This window comes from Canis lupus, chromosome 7, assembly GCF_011100685.1.
Source record: "Canis lupus familiaris isolate Mischka breed German Shepherd chromosome 7, alternate assembly UU_Cfam_GSD_1.0, whole genome shotgun sequence".
Taxonomy (NCBI): domain Eukaryota; kingdom Metazoa; phylum Chordata; class Mammalia; order Carnivora; family Canidae; genus Canis; species Canis lupus.
The window spans coordinates 27,642,571-27,649,145 of NC_049228.1; the positions used below are offsets into that span (position 1 = coordinate 27,642,571).

Genomic DNA, 6,575 nt, shown 5'->3' on the forward strand with positions numbered 1-6,575 from the left:
TTTTCAGCTGTATTCAGCAATCCTTATTAAGACTGAATTACAAAAAAAAGAGACTGAATTACAGATCATTTATTGAGATTAGTTGAAAACAGAAGAAATATGAATGTAGTGGATATTTGAGTGACACAGAAAATATTCTAAGGAGCACAAAAGCCAAAGGGAAAGCTGGTAACTTCAAAGTGAAGCCTCACTACCAGCATAAATTTTTCTAATGTCAGGGAGTTTCTTGGGCTTTCTACATACCAGACCATACCACACCAATTCTGGACTCAACCAGAATTGAAATTTCTAGTTGTCAGACACCCGCCCAGTTATACAACATGAAGGAGGCTATAGATTTGCACATAGGCTATAGTATTACAGCTTAATCCTTTTGGCAATCAGAAATGGGCAATTATCCTGATCAACTTAACGTTTCCAACTTAGCAACCTCTTTATTTTCAGGGCTTCAACCATACTTAAACTGATAACTGAGTCTGTGAGAAAGAGTTATGAATACAGTAGAAACAAAAGTCTGTAGGAAAAAGTTTGAATGTAGGTACCATCTAAGGATTAGAAAGTGTAGTCAGAATTTCCTGTACTAAATAGTGTTATCTTAACCTGGGGAAACTGTCAATGGATAGATGGTTTTCCAGATTATAGGTGCTTCTCTCCTATACTTTGTCATAAGGATTAGCTTGCACTGTGCCACAGAACTGGATGATCCCCAGATACACCACTGTTTCTTTGTGTATGTATTTCCTCATCTGTAATATGGGCGGAGGGCATGTCCTGTCCAGCTTCCATCCTGTTCTTGAAAAAGGGACGGTAAGGTCAACATGAAGGCACTTGGAGAACAGTAAGGTTATCTGCTAGAGATGGTGAGTATAGTGAACAGGGTTAACCATGTACTTCTGGACGTCATGCAGCAAGTTGATTTGCCACATGACTTAGTAACATGGGCTTCTTTTTATTAGTTGGCTTTTAACCCTCAAATAGTTTCAAAATGAGTGATATTGTCAGTTGGAATAACTATAAAAAAGGTTTTTTTTCAAAACTATAACTTCTTATGTCTTTTCAGTATTCCCAATTACTGTTATAAATGTGAATGTATCAAAGAGAGTGCAAATTTGACTTTAAATTGTTCTGTCACTTTACATGCTTTAAATATCTTTTTAAGAATAGTAGATTGGATACTAGAAGAAGGTGCTTTTAAAAACACAGAAGATTTATTGATTTAATATTAATTATTGACATAATTTGTTGTGATATGTTAATTTTGATACTAATCTCCTTGATAAAAGGAAACCAAAATACTTAAGAGCAATAAAAGTAAATTTATATTGTATTACCCAATGGATGTATCATTTTATATAATGAATATGTGACAATTTGAGGATAAGTAATGAACAATATTATTTATTTTACTGAATAAAATGACTTTAAAAGGAACATATTGAATACTTTTATTTAAACTAATATGTCTTAAGAATGCATTTTAAAGGGGATCCCTGGGTGGCTCAGAGGTTTGGCGCCTGCCTTCAGCCCAGGGCACAATCCTGGAGTCCCAGGATTAGGTCCTGTGTCGGGCTCCCTGCATGGAGCCTGCTTCTCCCTCTGCCTGTGTCTCTGCCTCTCTCTCGCTCTGTGTCTCATGAATAAATAAATTAAAAAAAATCTTTTTAAAAAAAGAATGCATATTAAATATGTGTAGTCAACATACATGCAAATTTATTGATTACGTTAATAAATATTCACTAAGTGTCCACTATGTACAAGGCACATTGAAGGCACTGAGGATATAGTGAAGAATCAAACAGGTGTTATTTATGTTTAGATCCTAGTTGCAGGTGAGAAAGGGGATGATAATTATACTAAGCAAAATAAGTCAATCAGAGAAAGATTATTATCATATGATCTCACTAATTGTGAAATTTAAGAAACAAAACAAAGGATCAAGGGAAGGAAAAAGAAAACAAAAGGAAGTCAGAGAAGGAGACCATAACAAAACAAACTGAGGGTTTTTAGAGGGGAGGGATTGGGGGGATGGGGTTACTGGGTGATGGGCATTAAGGAGGGCATGTGATATAATGAACACTGGGTGTTATGTAAGACTGATGAATCACTGACTTCTACCTCTGAAACTAATAATACACTAAATGTTAATAGAATTTAAATTTTAAAAAAGAGAAAAAATAAACAGGTAAAAAAATGGATAAGATTATTTCAGAAACAAAAGTGCCAAGAAGGACACAAAATAGGATGATTTGAAAAAGGGTTGTTGCTGATGTAAACTGTATGGCCAGGGAAGGCATCTCATTTTTGGGATCGCTCTATGTGAATTAAAACCTGAATATAAGAAAGTCCTAGCTATGTAGACAGAGAGAGCAAATGCTCTCAACTGGTAATGAATGTAGTGTGAAAGAAGACCAATCTCATGAAAATACAGGAATGGAGGAGAAAGGTACCAAATGGGGTTGAAGGTAGAGTGGGATCTTATAGGTCATGATGGGACTTGCGTTTCAAACTAATTGCAATGATTAACCATTGTAAGGGTTGAAGTATGTTGGTGACAAGATCCCATTCGTGTTTGAGAAAGATCACTCCTGCTTGCTGTATAGAGAGTGGAAGGCGCAGGAATGGAAGCAGTGGGACAATGTAGGAGACTCTTAGAACCATGGGGGAAAATTAATGGTGCCTGGTCCAGGGTAGAGGCTGTGGAGTTCTAGGGAAGCAAAACATTTGCTGATGCTGTGGATACGCCGGTGGTGAGGTGTCAGGGGCTGAACTGTGTCCTTCTCCAATTTCTTATGTTGAAGTTCTAACCCCCAGTACCCTAGAATGTGACTGTATTTATAAATCAGGTCTCTAAAGAGATGATTAAGTTAAAGTGAGGTCTTAGGGTAGGCCTAACCCAATAGGACTGGTGTCCTTAGGGAGAGGGAATCTGAACAGAGGAACACACAGAAGAAGGATTGTGGAAGACTCAGGGAGGAAAAACTGATCATCCACAAGCCAAGGAGAAAACCTCAGAAGAAAACAACCCTGCTGACATCTGCATATTGGCCTGTGGCCTCCATAATTGTGAGAAAATATATTTCTGTTGTTTAAGCTGCTAACGCTATGGTATTTTGCTATGGCAGCTCTAGCAAACTCATACAGGAGTCAAAGAAAAAAAATTAAGGATTATACCTGGGTGTTTGGCTTGAGAAACTGTATTTAGATGTCTCATTACCAGGATGAACAAAATTTCAAAAAAAAAAAAAAAAAAAGGGAACTTAGAGTCTCTTATCCATTCCCAGTCCTTTCTGGATACCAACACAAAGGGCTGGCTTAATGGAGCTAGTATTATTTATCAATGCTGGTAAGTTGGACTTTCTATTATTTTGTATACACAGAAGAAAAACTTTTACAAGATACTTGCTATCAAAAGGGGGCATTGCACTGAATTATGTTAAGGGCCACTGACCTCTTACATCTTAAGCAGGGAAGCCACATGGCCCAATATTCCTAGAGGGTCTTGCATTTATACTTTGAGTGTCATCTCCAAAGATAACACATGCAGTCACAGGTTCACAATAATAGAACCAAAAGAAATTATTTACCTTAAAACCTTGAACTTGTAGTTGTATCTTTAGGGTAACTCTAGAGTATTATGAATTCCTATTTTTGTAATAAAACTTATGGTAATTATCTTGTGATACACCCATGTCAAAGGATTATTCTGGGATTAATTAAGTTTTAATATTTTAATTAAACTCTAAAATGATAGGTACTAGCAATTTCTAAAAATCTTAGATAATTGAGAGTACAGAGACTGGATTTATATGAAAGTGTTGCTGCTTACTGAAAGCAAATTTATATATTTTTCAGTTCTCTGTTACATTCCAGACTGTAACAGCTCGAAGACAAGAACCATTTCTAACTCAGCTTTTTCATCCTAGTGTCTAGCATGGAGACTTGGCCATAATAGGCTAGCAATTAATGATTGGGGAACTAATCTAAGATGCTGGCAAAGAGACTTTATTAATGAAACAGTGTCAATCTTGTTGCTGCAACTGTTGCTGAGAATAACAGCTAGCAGACTTTTTTTTTTTTTAATAAAGTGTTGCATCTGATTAAAGCTATCTCTAGATTATCGCATAATAATGCACAGGCCTGTAGAATCAGATTTTTTGAAGACAAATAAAAGAATAGCTAAAAATAAATAACAACCTTTATCACTCAAAAAGTGTAAGCCACCTGAAGAGGAGTAAATTTAAAAACAAATTTGTTAATGTCTATTCTTACCTCCTAGGTTATAAATTCTGTGAAGACAGGGAAAGTGTTTATCACCTAGTATAAGGCCCAGCCCACAAAAAGCTTCATAAATATATGTTGTATGCATGATTTAGGAAAAGCTACTATCATATTTCTTAAAGTACAAAACTTTTTGGTCACCAGGGTTTCTTTCTGGCCTTGGCAGGCAACTATAATAGTAAAATGGTCACTTGGAAGGCAGGGAGAATGCAGTATTCCAGGGGTGTTACTTGAGATATTACAAATATTTTGTTTTTAAGCATTATGGAATAGGCAAAATTAATTTAAAATGAATTACATATTTTAAAAATACTCAAGGAAAAGATCTGGACAAAAGTACTTTATGTTTTTTTATTCAAATAGATGAAAATTAATTTTTATAGACAAAAATACTCATAGTTTTTCAAGACTTCCACTTGGAATAACAATAACCATGTATGAAAGGCCAGTGTTAGATGTTCACCATTTATTTATTTATTTATTTTTCCCACAAAGAATGTGTTTATTTTGTATTATTTTTTAAAAATAAATTTATTTTTTATTGGTGTTCAATTTACCAACATACAGAATAACACCCAATGCTTATCCTGTCAAGTGCCCCCCTCAGTGCCCGTCACCCATTCACCCCCACCCCCCGCCCTCCTCCCCTTCCACCACCCCCAGTTCGTTTCCCAGAGTTAGGAGTCTTCATGTTCTGTCTCCCTTTCTGATATTTCCCACACATTTCTTCTCCCTTCCCTTATATTCCCTTTCACTATTATTTATATTCCCAAAATGAATATGGGGAAGATGTTCACCTTTTAATTAATTGTCTTGAGAGCAGATGGTTTTCCACTAAATCTCCTGGCTTTAAGACTTGAAGACAGCAGGACATTCCCAAACTCTTGTTGCACAACTACTCCAGCCCTTTGGTGGCCTCTGTCACCACCGTAGGCTCCAGTGAGTTGGCTTTGCTACCTCACTTCAATCCCTGTCATTTGACTTTAGTAATTCCTGTCTTCTCTAGGGTCTGATTCCTGCCTCCCCCTCCAGCTCCAACCCAGAGCAGATTTGACCATTGTATTAATCATGTCTTTTTATTTTCTATTTTTAATGTTTTGACATCTTGCAGCCTTGCTAGCTGTGGCAGGACTGTCTTTCCCAGGGCCAGCTAATCCATAGAAATAGCAAAAAACTCACCTGGCCCAAGGAGTATGGCTTTCATAAGCACAGCAACCAGTCTAGAGCTCATGCTCCCTGGCTTTCACACTCCAGGTACCAGACAACTCAGGGCAACCCCTACACCCTGCTGAAATTACTCAAACCAACTAGTCCTAAACCCGCTTATGCTACCTCTCCAGTTACTTCTCACAGAAAAAAACCTGCAAACCACACCAAAGAAACAATAAAGCCTCTTGCCCATGTTTTCCTTTTCTTAGCCTCCTGTCTGAGCCTGCTGACACCCTGTCTGGCGTCCTGTGGGGTGGCTTGTGAATAATTAGCAACTTATCTCTTCAGTGGCAATTATCTTCTGATATGTTGGCCTCACTCTACCCAAATAATAATAAAACCTACATTTTAAAGCAGCCACTTATAGCAAAACAGTTTCTTATCACCTTACACTTAACACTTTGCATCTGGAACATTTGATTGAATCTAAATAATGCCTGTTTTCAACAAGAATAGCAAATATTTACTGGCTGCATACTAAATGCCAAGTACTCTTCTAAGCCCCGGGGGAATAGTCAGTTGTGGACAAAATATTTCTGCTTTCATAAAGCTTATTTCTCGTGAGGGAACAGATCACTCACAAACACGTGGCGACTATATTAGATACCATGAGGAAAAACAAAAGACAGGAGGTAGAAAGTGACAAAGGATTGTATTTTTACATAGAATTGACATTTGAGCAGTGATTGGACTGAATGGTGAAGTTGGATATTAAGTAACACTGCGTTTGGCTGGGTAGTTGCATCTGGGGAAATATGCTCCCTTCTTGAAAGACCCCTTAGGGTAGCATCTGGGACTCTATCCCAGAAGATCCAAGAGTCCTTCAAAGTGAATATGCCTACCTCTGATCATTCCTGCTGAAGGAGAAGGCAAAAGAAACAACAAAGGGGGACAAAGGAATATAAAGAAGTCAGAGAAGGCAAAAGGGAGAAAGAAGTTAGAATAGTAACAAGAAAGAAGAGGAAGATAAAGAGGAAGGAAGGACAAAGGAAGGAACAGAGGAATGAGAAGACTGGTATATATATATACACACACGAATTTGGCTAAGTATTTGGCGAAGAGCAACTACTTGGCACCAGAAGCTTGAA

General features: G+C 37.3%; 1 long non-coding RNA gene across 1 annotated transcript in view; it reads left to right on the forward strand.

Moving 5' to 3' along the window:
* The window catches only part of LOC119872528, a 101,007-nt gene that overhangs the window by 35,715 nt on the left and 58,717 nt on the right, over positions 1-6,575 (forward strand). The window lies entirely within an intron of this gene.